Source organism: Macaca thibetana, chromosome 5 (genome assembly GCF_024542745.1).
Source record: "Macaca thibetana thibetana isolate TM-01 chromosome 5, ASM2454274v1, whole genome shotgun sequence".
NCBI lineage: Eukaryota > Metazoa > Chordata > Mammalia > Primates > Cercopithecidae > Macaca > Macaca thibetana.
Genome location: NC_065582.1, coordinates 34,413,997 through 34,431,652, shown reverse-complemented (window position 1 = coordinate 34,431,652; position 17,656 = coordinate 34,413,997).

The following is a 17,656-nucleotide window of genomic DNA, read 5'->3' as shown; positions in this document are numbered from 1 at the left end:
AATAACCAGGTTAAAGTATATGAAAATTAACTGTGGTTATCCTTCCTGCCAAAATGCCTTCCAGGAAAGTCTTTACAACATATATTCCTGTGAATATTATGAGAATGATTTTTTACCTAAATTTGCTCATTAGATGCTCTCATTTCACCCTTAGAAGAGGGTGAAATACAATTGCAATTTTATTTCCAAGATTTTATTCTCATTTTATTTTATGCAACTCTACTTATTGTCTCCTTTAAACATCATTTGATCTATTGTCTCAAAGTGAAAACTAGATGTGAAATAAAAACATAAAGGTAAAATGTTATTTTATTTTGTTTTCAAAATAAACGTTAAAGAAAAAAGACATTATTTAAATGTTACTGGGAAATGGTCTTTTGTGGGTAAAAATAAATCATTTTAAATTGAATCTATTCGTATAGTTATTATTCCTAGCATTAGGAAGATACAATTTAATAAAGTTCTCTTGAGGAAATTCATTAGGTCACAGGAACTAACATGAAAGCTCTTTATATTTAAAACAGGCAATGACAGTAAGGCATTACTAAATACTTTATGTAACTTCAAAGGCACTACATTGCCCAATTACATACTCCATTTTAGGCATTTTATATACATACACTGTAGCCAAACTTAGAGTAAACTTTGATTAAAATTTTCTATTATGCAAGTTTCTTAACCTTAAAATGAACTTCTGTGATTCTTAAGTAAATATTGTAGGGTGATGCTTTTATTCTTTGGGCTGGATCCAGATGTCAACTTTTCGTTTTGTAACAGCATGTTCTTTGCAACCCATAGCCAACTAATTTTTTCTAGTATGGACAAAGAACAAAGAATGTGCCCTGTAAAAATTTTATACAAACTTCTTTTTCCTGCATTATATATTACATGTCTCTTTCTCTTCTGTGATTAAAGCCCACAAATATTTTCCTTTGGAAAGTCAATATTATATCTGTTAGATAAGACAAATTCTCCCTATTATCTCACAGCGAATCTGCTTCTTTCTGTTTTTTTTTTATTTTAATGTTTGTTTTCTGTTTTGTTTTAAAATTTGGAGTGATGTGTGTCTGAGATTAGTAGGTATTGAGAAAAAAAATCTGTAATATCTGAAAAGGTAAAGATAGTACAAATTTTTTTTGAGAGGGTTTATATTTCAAAAGTCAAATCTTTTGAAAGTTTGGACCCACATTTTAAAAACTCACTGTTTTAAATGAAGTTAGACAATGAAATAATGAGGCATGATTTTGCATCTAGCTTATGAACATCAGTCTTATATTCAAATGTGTTTTAGACAAAGCAATTCAAGAATATTATGTCTCAGTCAGAGAGTTCTACTGTCTAGGTGAACTGTGCTACACTTACTTGTATGTAGTTAGAATCCTAGAATGCCCTGGAAATAATGTAATTCTTGGTACATGAATCCTTTGAATAACATTATGGGACCTGTTTGAAAACTTCCAAGGACATAGAATGAATACATCAGCGTATGACACATGTGTTCCATTATTGAACAGCTCTAATTATCACAATTTTATTATTTATGCTTGATCAAAATTGCGTCCCCTTTTTCTGTACACTGACCGTAGTTTTGTTTTGCAGAGTCATAGAGAATAAATCTAATCTTCCTTTCACATGACAAAATTTTCACTTGCGGAAAGATTTATGTTAATTATTAGCACACTGCCTTCAATTTACCATTTTCCTTTACTGCTATTTATCATGTACTGCTATTTATCATTGTTTCAAAAACCCATCACCATCCTGGTTATGTTTTTTGGATAATCCATTTGATTTCATCCCTTAAGAGTTGTACCTTAAGATAAACAGAGTAACCCAGATATTGTTTAACCTGAACAAGGAGTAATCCTATTTTTAGGTATGGACACTGCTAACACGACCTGAGCTTACATTAATGTTTTCCTGGCAGCAGATAGGCTCCACTCTTCATTTACCTTGTGTGCGTGTAATCAACCAAAATGCTGAAGTTTTCCAGGTCCCATAGGATTCAAATATTCTTTAAACCCAAATGTAGGATTTCAAATTTTAATGTGTTAAAGACTGTCTTTTGGTTTGGGACATCTCTTTTTCAATCTTTCAATCTATAGACAACTTATTGAGTTCTATTTTATCATCCAACATACTATTTTTCAGTTTCATATTTAAATGTTACAAGTATATCTGCTTGGCACCTGCTTATACAAGCCATTACTAAAAAGATTACTAGGATAATTAATTTATCCACATTCATGGGTATGTTTCTAATCAGGTTCAATGCAAGGTGATTTTGTTATTTTCTGTGGGACAATTTTAGAAAAATTGAATCTATTTCTGAGCCACAATCTATTCCCTCTTTCCCAGGGCAGCATAGCAGTATCAGGGCTTACTTAGGCTTAGTTCTCTTGTCTTTGGCAATGGCTGCTGAAGGACAAGAGAATCAAGTCTAAGTAAGCCCTGATACTGCTATGATGCCAAGGGAATGAAGGAATAGATTATGGTTCAGAAATAGATTCAATTTCTATTGGGAAGACTTCTTTCTTTTTCTTTTTTTTTTTTTTTTTGAGATGGAGTCTCATTCCGTCACCCAGGCTGGAGTGCGGTGGCACAATCTTGGCACACTGCAACCTCCGCCTCCCGGGTTCATGCGATTCTCCTGCCACAGCCTCCTGAGTAGCTGGGATTACAGGCACATGCCATCATACCTGGCTAATTTTTTGTGTATTTTTAGTAGAGACAGGGTTTTACTATGTTGGCCAGACTGGTCTCGAACTCCTGACCTCGTGATCTGCCCGCCTCGGCCTCCCAAAGTGCTGGGATTACGGGCGTGAGCCACCGCGCCTGGCCGGGAAGACTTCTTTTTTAGGAAGACAATCTCATCTTATTTGATGAACCTTTTTTTTTTTTTTTTTTTTTTTGAGACAGAGTCTCACTCTGTTGCCCAGTCCAGAGTGCAGTGGCGCAATCTTGGCTCGCTGCAACCTCCTCCTTCCGGGTTCGAGTGATTCTTCTGCCTCAGCCTCCCGAGTAGCTGGGACGATAGGCACATGACGCCAGGCCCAGTTAATTTTTGTATTTTTAGCAGAGACGGGGTTTCACCATACTGGCCAGGCTGGTCTCAAACTCCTGACCTGAGGTGATCTGCCTGCTCTCTGCTGCGATTTTTTGGAAGTTGCTTTTCCTTTCCAAAGCTTCCTGAACTCTGTTATATTTAAGGTGATTTTTGGGAGGACAGAATTGTGCTACAGAAAGTTACTATTACGAGACATTTCAGTAATTGAACTATTAAAAGGCATTAATAATTTTCTTTTATTTTAGCAAATAAAGAATTTAGTCATGGAGTAAAAGTGCAAAAGGAAATCGTCCAAATGGTTTTAAGATGAATTAGGAGACAGTGATAGACTAAGCTGACTAAATTTCATGGAATGTAAGCATTCTTTTTTTGAATATTACACACTGAATTATCCAAAATCACAGAATAAACTACATTTCTGTTACAGGAAACACCAATAAATGTGTTTCCATTTATTTTATTTTTTAACTTTAGACATTTTGTTATTGGTGAGAATATTTAACTCTGCTTGATTTCATGATCATACTTTTGGTACACACACAGAAAAACTTTACCAGTTTTTAAATAGGATTCTACTCTTGTTGTGTAAAGTATTTGTCACTTTATGCATTGCTTTCTATTTTCTGGGATTAGATTTTGCTATGTTCCTATTATACTACCTTTATTGTATTTATTCCTATAAAAGCTCAAGCATATGCTCTATATCCATGTCAATATAAGTCTAAATCTTGAAAGAACGAAACATATGGAGCTGTAAATTTTTAACACTTTCAATATGAATAGAATCGGGAGCAATGCAGTCAAAGCTATAATATAGTTCCTATTGCTTTCACCAGAAATTCACAGTGTAGTTGAGCAGTCAGACTATATACAAAAAAAGAAAAATTGATGATTACCTCAAATGTTCAACAAACCTATTTGATATTGATTAACCTGCACACTTAAAACAGAAGCAATGTGGCCATATGTATGGATAGATGAAGAGCTTGAAAACTGCAGAATAATGCACAGAGGGTAGAAAGAATGAGGCACGGGGTAAACAGCCAATGCTGTAGACTAAACCAGTGAGTGCTGTACTAAGAGGTGCAACATTTTTCAAATTACGAATGGGGACCATCTAGTAGGTCATCACATTTATATAATTGGAATCATGATTAAAAAGAAGTTTCTAGCATAAACTAGACTAGATTAATAAAAAATACTCAGCGCATTACAAATTGAAAAGTTATGGACCATTTCAGAAAGATTGTGTTTCCATATATAAAAATATACTGTGTATGAAAAGTAGACCATGTACATTTATGTGCATATATAAGATATATTTATGTGTATATGTATATATGTGCACTTGGGTTGTGGTATAAAATATATTTTTTACAGTATTCAGTGACAAAAATGTTGATAGCCACTGATGTGGTGAATATAGACTACTCTTTTCAAAGGGAACAGAAAAAGAAAGTTAAAGTAATTTCCTGGGGTTGTGTGAAACCTGAAAACTAGTTTCCCTAAAACCATAATACTTAATTTGTCTACTATTACTAAAAGACAATTTCATTTCCTATGACAACTTGTAACTGGAAATGGACTAAACATGTAATTAATAGTAATAAAATTGTAAATGAATGTTAAAAGAAATACATAACTCTGTGACTGCAAATCTGCTTCTTAGCCTGTTGTGTCACTCTTTTCTGACAATCTATGCTTTATTGTTGGACATACACTTCATTTTGGAAGCATTTTTTAAAGAGAAACATCTCTTATTCCAATCTTCCTATATACCATCACTCAAAAGCCTTTCCCGTTTCACATCCTCCAGGAAACTTTTCATTATTAACCCAATACAATGTGATAATTTCTCTGTGTATATCTATCTTTATTCTTTGCTGTCCTAATCTTAAAATAAAGAGATTTGGTGGGGCGCGGTGGCTCACGCCTGTAATCCCAGCACTTTGGGAGGCCGAGGTGTGCAGATCACGAGGTCAGGAGATCGAGACCACCCTGGCTAACACGGTGAAACCCCGTCTCTACTAAAAATACAAAAAATTAGCCGGGCGAGGTGGCGGGCGCCTGTAGTCCCAGATACTCAGAAGGCTGAGGCAGGAGAACGGCGTGAACCCGGGAGGCGGAGCTTGCAGTGAGCAGAGATCGCACCACTGCACTCCAGCCTGGGCGACAGAGCGGACTCCGTCTCAAAAAAAAAGAAAAAATAAAAATAAAAATAATAAAAGAGATTCTATCATTTAATCTCTAACATATGGGGGGCATTTATAGAGGAAGGCAAAATAATTCTTGTATATAATTTTGATGAATGGTAATTAAATGATATTATGTGGAGTGTGTGTGTGTGTGTGTGTGTGTGGTTTGCGTGTGTGCTGTAAACCTTAGGTAGTTACGTACCTCTTTAGTTAAATGCTACCTTATATACTATTTGTATTTGTTTTCAGTTTTGTATTTGTTATTGGAGAGGAGTAAACTTTAACAGTCTTTTCCCAGGAGAGTACAGTGAATTTATGAGAGCTTAAGTACTTTTAGATTATGGTAATGATAATAATGGTGTTAATTTTGTCTTCAAGAGACAGACTATTTCTTGAATCAGCTACCATACCTATTTCAGTAATCTGTACTTCATATCTTTTTCAGCATGAATTATTTAAAAGTCTGTGAGCTTGCCTCTGCTTATCTTTCTGTATTCTGGATTTTACTTATTTATTTGTAGGTGCTAATATTACTCTTTCAGGGAGCCCAGAGAGATCTTACAAGACAGAATGTCTTGTGTGTATTTCAAAGATGGCATGAGTAACTAATGTTCCCTTTGAGTTTAGAATATTCTTATTGTTGGACATTTATGGCAGTAAGTAGAAGAAAATATATTTTTGCAAGAAAAATGAATTAAATTATATTTTAAAGAGGGAAAGATCAGAAGGAAGATAATAAGCAAGGTTGTAAATCAATGTCGGAGATGGAAGAATTGTAATCAATCAACAGAAATAATATTGTACAGATTACATTACACCTGTCACTCTGTCACCACCTGTTTAGTTTTTAAATTAGTGGACAGTTTTATAAATGCTCTTGATGCTTGTCAAAACTAGATTTAAACTTACCAAATTTTATTTATTAACAGAACCAGATCTTAGATTTATGTTATGTTTGGTCCTGATGCATTAATTTCTGCTATTATCTCAATAGATTTAATCCACTGTCTTCCTTATGTTTGCTTTTTCTTTTTATAATTTCCATGACTACATATAAAATTATAGTTTTATAATTTCTGTTTTTAAATACTTGTTTTATATTTTACTTTTCTTTATATCTGGAATTTCAACAAGAAGTTGCAAGTTGCCACTGTGTTTGTGTGTCTTAAATAGTGATACTTTGTTTTTGTAAATGTATTAAATAAGTTTTGGCTTTAGGATCAGGGCCCTGTGCTCAAACCCTGACTCTTCCATGATGTAGCTTTGTGACCTTGGGTAAGTTACTCAACCTCTCTGAGTTTCAGTGTCTTCTTCTGCAAAACAGAAGAAAAAATTGGAAATCTCTATTTCTGACTGATGTTGAAAAGTTAGAGATAAACATGTAACACATTCCCCTAATGCATAGCCTGAAGAGTCAATAAGTGTTATGGAGCTGTGAATACATATTTATGTGTGATATACCTTACGTGTTTTTTATTACATAGTCAATCACCTATTCTATGTCATATAATGCATACTATACATTCCAGATGAACCCCTCCCTGCCTCCATGTGTAGAAACAACCCCATTTCCCCCCTTGATAATCAAGATAAATCACTCCAGTGTTTATGTGGTGGCAAAAGTAGTCCAAAATGGCCAGGTCACAGTCTCGGCTTCCAGTTCAATGGAACCATTGTTTTGTCTAGTTATGCAAGCATTAATCCTTTAGGAAACAAGATCTTCATATGAGCAGAGCTTAATATTTCAGATACAAAAAGCACAAAGTGTTCAGATTATTTATTCATTTCTACTTCAACCCTTTTTTCCTGAACCCGACTTACCTCTGGGAGAATCAGCCATAGATATCAGAACTGATTGACTGCATGCACTGCATCTTGTAGGAGAGCACCCTGCCCTGACCAATGCAGCCATTGAAACTTCAATAAGACATTCAACTGCAACATTAGGCACATTGCTTTGCAGTAAGGAGATTCACGATACAACCGGGAATCTCATGGGGTCAGGCCAGTGCATCACTTATTCCTTCTGTAAAAGGAATTCCTCAGTCAAATGGGTGGTGACGCTGACACAGGAATCTAAACAGAAGACAAATCCAGATACAGAATAAATACGCAAATTGTATTGAGCACAAACATCAACTCATTCTATGATGGGTACAATTCAAAACAACCTTACTGAATAAAGGTGGCCAATTGGTCACCTCTGAATATGGTGTCCTAGCAAAGGCTTGGTGTTAGTGTCTGCTGTTGCAAGGTTAGGCATTCAGTAGTAAAAATAGTCAAATCAGCATGATGAAGGTGAGTTTAATTTGCTGAGCTCATGCATAACCTCCATCCTTGCTGCGACAGCCACTTATTAAGGATTCCTTTGGGCAAACACTGTGGTGGCTAAAGAAAGACTGGCTAATGTTCACAGACTGTCAACAGTCCTGGCTTTTACACAGAGGATTCATTTAAAGCAAAAACACAGGCATACCTCAGATATAGGGGATTTGGCTCCAGACCACCACAATAAAGGAAATATCACAATTAAGTGAGTCACACCAGTTTTTTGGCTTGCCAATGCATATAAAACTTATATTCATACTATATTGTAGTCTATTAAGTGGGAAATGTCATTTTGTCTAAAAGATTGGACACACCTTAAAAATACATTATTAATAAAAACCACTAATGATCATTTGAGAATTAAGAATTCATAAATTCTTAATCTTAAGAATGAAGGATTCATCACCATTATGAATAATTCATAATTATTCTTTCATAATTCATAAAAGTATTTGTCTAAAAAATTGGACATACCTTAAAAAATACATTATTGATAAAAAAGTACTAATGATAATTTGAGAATTAAGGATTCATAATCTTTTTGCTGGTGGAAGGCCTTGCCTCAATGTTGATGGCTGCTTCTGCTGACTGATCAGGATGGTCATTGCTGAAGGCTGAAGTGGCTGTGCCAATTTCTTAAAATAAGGCAACAGTGAAGTTTGCCTCATTGATTGACTCTTCCTTCCATGAAAGGTCTCTCTGCAGTATTTGTACTGTTTGTTAGCACTTCATCCATGGTAGAACTTGTTTCCAAATTGTAGTCAGTTCTCTCAAGCCCTGCTGCTATTTAGCAACTAAGTTTATGTAATACTTAAAATCTTTTCTTATCATTTCAACAATGTTCACACCATCTTCACCAGAAGTAAACTCCATCTAAAGAAACCGCTTTATTTGCTCATCCGTAAGAAGCAACTCCTCATCCATTCAAGTTTTATCATGAGATTGCAGCAATTCAGTCACATCTTCAGGCTCCACCCCTGATGCTAATTCTCTTGCTATTTCTATATCCACAGTTACTTCCTCCACTAAAATCTTAAATCCATCAAAGTTATCTACCAGGGTTGGAGTCGACTTTTTAAAAACTCCTGTTAATATTGATTTTTTTTTACCTCCTCCCATGAATCATAAGTGTTCTTAGTGGCAGCTATAGTGGTGAATCTTTTTCAGAAGTTTTCAATTTACTTTGCCCAGAGCCATCAGAGGAATCACTATCTATGGCAGCTATAACCTTACGAAATATGCCTCTTAAATAATACAACATTAAAATCAAAATTACTTGTCAATGAATGGGTTGCAGAATGGATGGTGTGTTTGCAGCCATAAAAAGACATTAATCTCCTTATGCATCTTCATCAGAGTTCTTGTGTGACCAGATCCATTGTCAGTGAGCAGTAATATTTTGAAAGGAATCCTTTTTGTTTTTTTGAGCAGTAGTTCTCAATGGTGGGCTTGATATCTTCAGTAACCATGCTATGAAGAGATGTACCATCATCCCAGCTTTGTTGATCCATTTACAGAGCATGGGCAGAGTCTATTTAACATTAATTCTGAAGGACCTTGGGATTTTTTGAATGGTAAATGCACATTGGTTTCACCTTAAAGTCACCAGCTGCATTAGCCCCTAACAAGAGAGCCAGCTTGTCCTTTGGAGCTTTGAAGCCAGGCTTGACTTCTCTTCTAGCTATGAAAGTCCTAGATGGCATTTTCTTCCAGTAGAGCTGCTTCATCTACGTGGTAAATCTATTGTTTAATGTAGCCATTCAATTCATGAATGATGTTGGCTAGATCTTCTGTATAATTTGCTGCAGTTTCTCTATTAGGACTTGCTACTTCACCTTGCACTTTCATGTTATGGAGATGGCTCAGTTCCTTAATCCTCATGAACTAATCTCTGCTATCTTCTAACTCTTCTTCTGCAACTTCCTGACCACTCTCAGCCTTCATAGAATTCAAGAGTTAGGGTCTTGTTCTGCATTAGGCTTTGGCTTAAGCGAATGTTGTGGCTGGTTTGATCTTCTATCTAGACCATTAAAACTTTCTCCAAATCAGCAATAAAGCTGTATATTCACTGGTGTGGCACATTCATTTTCCTTCAAGAACTTTTCCTTTGTACTCACAGCTTAGCTAACTGTCTGGCACAAGAGGTCTAGCTTTCAGCCTATTTCGGCTTTTGACCTGTCTTTCTCACTAAGCTTAATCATTTTTAGTCTCTGATTTAAGGTGAGATATGTACAACTCTTCCTTTCACTTGAACACTCAGAAGGCATTGTAGATTTATTTATCAGGCTAATATCAATACTGTGTGTCTGAAGGAATAAGGAGGCCTGAGGAGAGGGAGAGAGATGAGGGAATGGCTGATCAGTGGAGCAGTGAGAGCACATACAATATTTATCGATTGAGTCTGATGTCTTATATGGGCTCAGTTTGAGGTACCCCAAAACAATTCAATAGTAATATCAAAGATACCTGATCACAGATCACCATTAAATATAAAATAATCATTTAAAAACTTGAAATACTGTGAGAATTACCAAAATATGACACAGAAACACAAAGTGAGCACACACTGTGTGACAAGTAGTGCTGATATATTTGTGGGAGCAGAACTTCAATTTGTAAACTATGTAATATCTCTGAAGCTCAACAAGATGATGCATAATAAATTGAGAGGTACCTGTACTCAAACTTTGCACCCATTTTAAACAGTTTATTCACAGACCTCCATGTCACCAATTCTCTAATCTTTTCATTCCTAAGAGATCATAAGAAAAATTATTAACCCACGAATTGGTGTAGAGAAATCATAATCCCCCTTTTACTCCATGAAACGTGAATAAACAGATCACTGGAGCACTGTCCACTGGAGGATTTTCCACTCTCGCTAACTTTCAGGGGCTGAAATAGTGCAACCACAGTCCACTTCTGTTTGATATTAATATTCAGCCTACATTTTTTTCTTCAGTCAACTGGTCATAAGAAATCCCCAGTGAGGTATTTGTTTAGGATGAAGAGAAAGTGAAATGCAGCTTGAGTGGAGTAGTTGCCATGGAAATAGGAAGCACCTACTCATGTAGCTCTACTTTTGCTTCCAAAATTGTTTGAGCCCAATTTTGCATGAAATATTTCACTTTGATAATAGTGTGCTGCTTTATACCCTCAACTTAACCACTTGGAAAGTCAGGCAACAATTCATGTTTTTAAGATTATCAATTTCAACCAGGAATGAGTAGCAAGCCAGAGGCTTTCTCAAAGAAATAGCTGTTTGCAGAAGTAAGTATGGCTCTGGCTTTTGTGCATTGGTCTTATCAAGGCTTGTCAGAAGCCCCATGCAACCAACCTATATGCCACAGATACTTTGAGCACCATGGTATCTACTGGGTCATTAAGTCAGGTTTCAAAGTGGCATGTAACTGTGGTCTTTTCTTTCTCTGGGCCCATCCAAAACTGGTGGCCTTATAGGTACTTAGTAACTGGGTTGGAGCAACAAATTCACTTGTTTTATGTGTTGCTTCCAAAATACACAGATACCCACCAAGCATAATGTCTTTTCTCTTGGTGGGAAGAGTTACAAGATACAACAATATATCTTTATATAATAATATATCTTTATGTTTGAAGTTAACATCTTAATATATCCAGGACATTGGACCTCTAGACACTTTCCTGAGATGGGTGGCTCATTAATATTCATGGAGATATACCTCCCACTCTTTGGTATGCATGTATCTTACCAGGACATCTAAGATATTTGCTACTTCCTGTTCAGTAGGTCTAAATATGGTGGTCAATGTGGTATTCTAAGAACATCTACTAATTATTTTGTGCCCTAGGTTATGACAGAACAAGATCATGTAGCCCTAAGTAAGGACAGAGAAGGTATGGTACTCTTTCTGCCACATGAAAATAAACTGATCCAATTGTCTTTGGTAATCAATATGTAGAAGAAAAAAGGCTCTTAGTGATCTATCGCTGCAAGTCATGAGCTCTGGGGATTTCATTCCATAATGAGATCACATCTGAAACAACAGTTGCAATTAAAGTTACCACTTAAAATGTCTACCGTAAATCATTGTTATTTTCCAAGATCAGTCTGTCTTCCATACAGAATAAATAGGTGAGTTCAATAAAGATTAAGTAAAGGAATCCCTACCCCTACATTCTTCTGGTCTTTGTTAAAAGCAGTGCCCTTTACCATTCCCTCAGTAATGCACTATTACTTTTGACTGATTATTTGGAAGGGAAGCCAATTCCAGGTCTTCCTGTTTACTTTTCCTCCCACCATAGCCCTCAATCCACATTGAGAGAACCAAGGTAGGGATTTTGCAAGTTGAAGAATATGTCTCTGCCAAACTGCAAATTTGAAAACTAGCAGAAGGTTGACTCTCAGACTAAATGGGCCTACAGTGAAACATTTGGGTGAAACATTTATTACCTGAGTGTTTATTATTTCTATGTATTGGGAGCATTTCCAGTATGCCTTTCCTTTAACTAATGGAGCACTATGATATTTTGGATCCCCAGATATTAGCTTTCTCTTAGAACCAGTGTTCAGTGTTTCTCTTTCCCCGGTGCTTAGTCACCAACATGGTAGAATGGCTACAGGTCCCCTTCAGGGAGATTAGAAGGAGATTCACAGCTCATACTTGTGCTTTTGCATGGCCCTTCCTCAATAATATTCATCCTCCCCTTCAAGTGGCTTCGTGAAATGGCTCGGGTCTGGAAACTGATTTAGGGGCAACTGTAGTGACCTATATCTGGTCTCTGTTTAAAAACCTAGACTTATGTGTATTTGTTTTAGAGATCCCATGAGACTTCTGTAGGCTTCCCATCAATCTAATTGACATCAGCAGTTAGCTGCCTCTAAAGATCTCTACAGGTTACATTGTTCTGGTTATTGCTCCAACTTTGATGCCTATTCCAGAATCAGAAGACACCTTGTATCTAGAGGTTAAGTGCTGTCACTTGGCCTCTGCCTCTCTCAGATTCCACTTTTCACCCATAAAATCAAGGAGTACGTTTTATTGAATCATATCTGCCATAATTCTTGACCTGCAAAGAACCACTTTAGAGCTTTCCAAGGGCAATAGAGCTCCCTTCCCCACTATATGTCTTAGTGCTGCAGAGGGAATATATTCTGGGACTTCTTAGGGTATATAGCAGGCGTTGGGTGAACAAGATCCGCATAACAAAGCTACAACATTTTAATCTCCTTTTTTCTTTTGACTTCTTTGGAATACACAAAGTTCTGGAATCTCAAGTTCACTAATATAAGACACTGTTGAGTCCAGATTTCCATCAAACAATCAACTATTGGAACTACTCTTAGCTGCTTGAGCTTGCTCATTAAATAAAGCACTTCTGATAAATGTAGTCTGTTAATATCTTCTGCCTGATAGAATGTTAGATGAGTTCCTCCCCAGTTTAACACCCTTAGAATCTATTCCCACCAGTATTCCTCAGGTTTGAACTAAAATAAATTAAAAATATATTGTGATTATTTTGGTATTCGTGCTCTCTCTCCCTTTTACTTTCACACACATTTTAAAATTGCTGCAAAATATTTTATATATTTGTGAGGTACATGTGAGTATTTGTTGCATGCATAGAATGGGTAATAATTAAGTCAGGATATTTGGGGTATTGATTACCTTGAGTGTTTATCATTTCTATGTATTGAGAACATTCCCAGTGTTGTCTTCTAGCTACTTTGTTATATACGATACATTGTTTCTAACTGTAGTCAGTCTACTCTACTAGATAATATTGGAGCTTACTTTTATCTAACTCTGTGTTTGCAACCACTAACCAACTTCTTTTTATCCCCCACTCCCACCCACCTGCCCTCTACACCCTCTGGTATCTATCATTCTAGACTCTATCTCCATGAGATCAACGATTTGAGCTCCCACATGTGAGTGAGAACACTGTATCTGTCTTTCTGTGCCTGGTTTATTTCACTTAATATAATGTCCTCCAATTATATCCCTGTTGCTGCAAATGGCATAATTTCATTATTTTTCTATTTCCAAATAGGATACCATTGTGCATATATGCCATATTTTCTTTATCCATTTGTCTGCCGATAGACACAGATTGATTTCATATCTTTGCTATTGTGAATAGCAAAGTGCTGCAGTAAGCTTGTAAGTGTAGGTAGACCTTTGATGTATAGATTTCTTTTCCTTTGGATAAATGCCCAGTAGTAGGATTCCTGGATAATGTAGTGCTTCTATTTTTAGTTTTAAGAAATCTTCATAGTGTTTTTCACAGTGGCTGCACTAGTTTACATTCCCAACAGTGTGTAAGCGTTTACTTTTCTCTCCATCCTTGCCAGCATCTGCTATGTTTTGTCTTTTTAATAACAGCCATTCTAACTGGAGTAAGGTGATGTCTTACTCTGGTTTTGATTTACATTTCCCTGATTAGTGATGTTGAACAATTTTTCATATACCTGTTGGCCATTTGTATGTCTTCTTTTGAGAAACATCTATTCCTTTGCCTGCTTTTTAATGGGACTTTTTCAATTGTTGATTGCTTGAGTTCCTTGTATATTCTGGATATGAGTCTCTTGTCAGATGAATAGTTTGCAAATATTTTATCCCATTCAAGAGGTATCTCTTCACTCTGTTGTTTCCTTTGCTGTATAAAAGCTTTTAAGTTTAATATAATCTGATTCATCTATTTTGTTATAGTTGTCTGTGCTTTTGAGGTCTTACCCATAAAATCTTCACCAGACTGATGTCTTGAGGTATTTTCTCTATATTTTTCCATAGTGGTTTTATAGTTTGGGATCTTAATGTTTTACATACTTTCTACTTGTTTGCATGCAGCATGCTGAGATCTAACTCTAGTTATGGATCTAGAGACAACAAGAAGTAGGGAAAGCACATTTCAAATAATAGGATAACTGCCTCAAATCAAGATAGTAAAAGGTTTCCAAGAGAAGAAATCTAACCCTGAGACCAAGGAAGTCAACTAATTTCTTCTAAACAGGCACAATAGAACCCAAAGCACAAGGATAAACAAATCATTCTGAATCCGTCCTTATTACTCAAGTTCAGTTCTTCAGGAACACACTTTCCCAACCATGTCTTAATTTTCATAAAGGAAATCTGGTAAGACTATGAATTCAACTTGCACTGTAATTATGTAAGTACCGAGATAAAATTAGGTTTGCTTTGGTAAACAATGTCCTTGGGGCACAAGGGTGAAGATAATCTCTCTCTCTCTCTTTTTTTTTTTTTTTTTTTTTTTTTTTTGAGACAGAGTCTCGCTCTGTCACCCAGCCCGGAGTGCAGTGGGGCGATCTCGGCTCACTGTAAGCTCCGCCTCCCGGGTTCAAGTGGTTCTCCTGCCTCAGTCTCCCGAGTAGCTGGGATTACAGCCACCCACCACCATGCCCGGCTAATTTTTTTGTATTTTTAGTACAGATGGGGTTTCACCGTGTTAGCCAGGATGGTCTCGATCTCCTGGCCTTATGATCTGCCTGCCTCCGCCGACCAAAGTGCTGGGATTACAGGCGTGAGCCACCGCGCCCGGCCAAAGAAACTCTTTTAGGGTAGTCATAGGAGCTTTCTGATGGACCTAGATCTACTTCTAGTAGCAAATACTGACTGCATCAGCCAGAGTTGCATAGGAGTACAGAAACTACTCCAAACATTTCAGGCAAGAAGGAGTGTGATACAGAGAATTAGAGGATTACAAAACTACAGAAAAGCCTTTGGGTAGGAAGGACTGGAAGTCATTGCCGATGTTAAGGAACTCAGATGGTGCATGACTCACCAGGAACAACTGCAAATGATCTTTTCTGCCTGAAGCAGCACAATGGCTGGTTCATAGGAGGTTCCCAGAAGCAGATTAGAAAGGGGGTGCTCTTTTCCAGATACCGTCTAGCATTTCCAATAATATGCTTCAAAGGAGTTACTTCAACCATGAAATGTCTCTGTTTGGCTCCCTTTAATGGGGTAATCAAAACTATTGTATGCCTTCAGAAACAAGCACACAATTTATTTTGATTAAGTAAACAAGAACACTAAAATAAAAAGAATGTAAAACAAAAATCCAAATAAAATATAAACATTTTCAATTGTGGACTATTTTCATTCTTAGTTTGTTAACCCTTACCAATGTTACATAGACTATTACAAATGCTTAATCTAGGAGTCAATGCTTTTCTCATTTTCACAAGCGACCTAAAAAAATAAAATGAGAAGGATTGTGAGAAAATAATTCAACATTTAATAAATGCCAAATTGATAGCTTTTGATAAGAATGATTTTAAAATAAAAAATAAACATTTGTTCTTATAGCTCAAAGAAGAATGTTTTATTTTATTTTATTTTTTTACTTTCTGGTTACAAAAAGAAAGAATTTTCCTTATAGCCTCTTAACCCATGTCTTGCTCCTCCACAGAATTTGAATCAGTTGCCTCATCAAAGTGATTGGTTCATTTTTCATTTGATTGGAAATAATTACCTTAAAATTTGGAAGTAAGAGGCTTGCTCTCTTTATGCTTGCTCCATTCAGAACAGTGCAAGAGCCTATTACCTATTTAATTGCAGAAATAGCACCAGTTCTTTACCTCTGCCTGTATCCTGTCCTTTGCTACATGACTTCTCTATTTTTCTCATGAAAAACGAGCATATTTCCTTGCTTCTTGATTTTGGTGTCTGGCATATGACTTGCTTTGGCCAATGGAATGTTAGCAGATTTGACACCATGTATTTGTTACATTTAGATTAACAAAATAAAAACAAGCTTTGAAATCTTCTGTCAATAATGTATTTATTAAAATAATCAATACACATTTGGTAAGCTTTAAAATTACCAGTGGACCAATGCCATTCCTTGGTTTGCTATTTATTTCAACAAAGATCATTCAGTTGCAGTCTTCAAGGCAGAACTTCTATTAGAGTTTCAGAGAAAATGCTCCCAAAGTCTTATCTTAAAAAATTGTCCCTGAATTTCATAAAACCAGAGTAGTTTAATTAGGATATGTCTTTTTCTCAGATGTTGATATGTTGTTTTAATTCTTTCAAGTGCATAATTGTAAACTACTTAATTTCTATTGGATACATTGGATAGAGTATCTTATAATTTATTTTTAATACCAATATTTAGAAAAATCTAGAAATTCTATCTCATTGAAATTAACACAACTTTTGAAGGTTAACTAATGTTTGTGAGAGAACACAGTTTATACATAGTCATTTAGGGGATTACAAGCAAAATGTTTACAGACCACTGAACTGGCCTTTCACCTTGGCCTATAGGACCATTAGCCTACTTGTGATAGAACTCAAAACCTAGCAATAGTTAAATGCAGATTAGGATCAACTGCTTTTCTACACCCTTGTCATAAAGTTACCATGAATATAAGTCTCATGGCACATTCTGCTACACAGACAACAGAAGGTCATGTAATATTTTGTATAATCTCAATCAAAATCCAAGCTTCCTGTCTTCTTTGGGGCTTCAAAAATATCTTATTCGAAATTTCTACTTCAAGAAAACAAAACAAGATTCCCATGGCAGACTATGGCCCATCATCCACTGAAGTAAAAAAACTCAAAATCCTCTGAGAACTGATGAAAGTGAGAGGAGGTGCCAGCTGGGCTTCCTGGGTCCAGTAGGGACTCAGAAAGCTGTGAAACTCACTCATTTCCTGCATCAGGACTTACTTTGGTCCTGGATAAATAATATTGCAGATATATGCTTAAACTTTTCCTAACACCAGGATTTGTGCATGTGTTTTCTTCCCCAAGAAAGCTATAAACAGCGAAAATTTCGTAATTTTCCCTGTGTCTTCTCTCCCTCTCTCCCTTCCCCCTCCTCTGAAACTAAAGTAAAGGAAATGTTAACTGCCCGTTTTTCTGTGACCAGCGGACCTTATCTATACTCCCAGTTCCAATTCTTTGTGAACCTACTTTGAAAAGTCCTGTAAGATCCTGCCTCCTTTGCCATGCTGCTGCAAGGTCATAAAGTAAATAAAACGTAAGTTGCAATTCCGGTTTTCCTCAAGCTCTAGGACATGTCACAAATGGTTAATTAATTGTCTTTGTTTCTG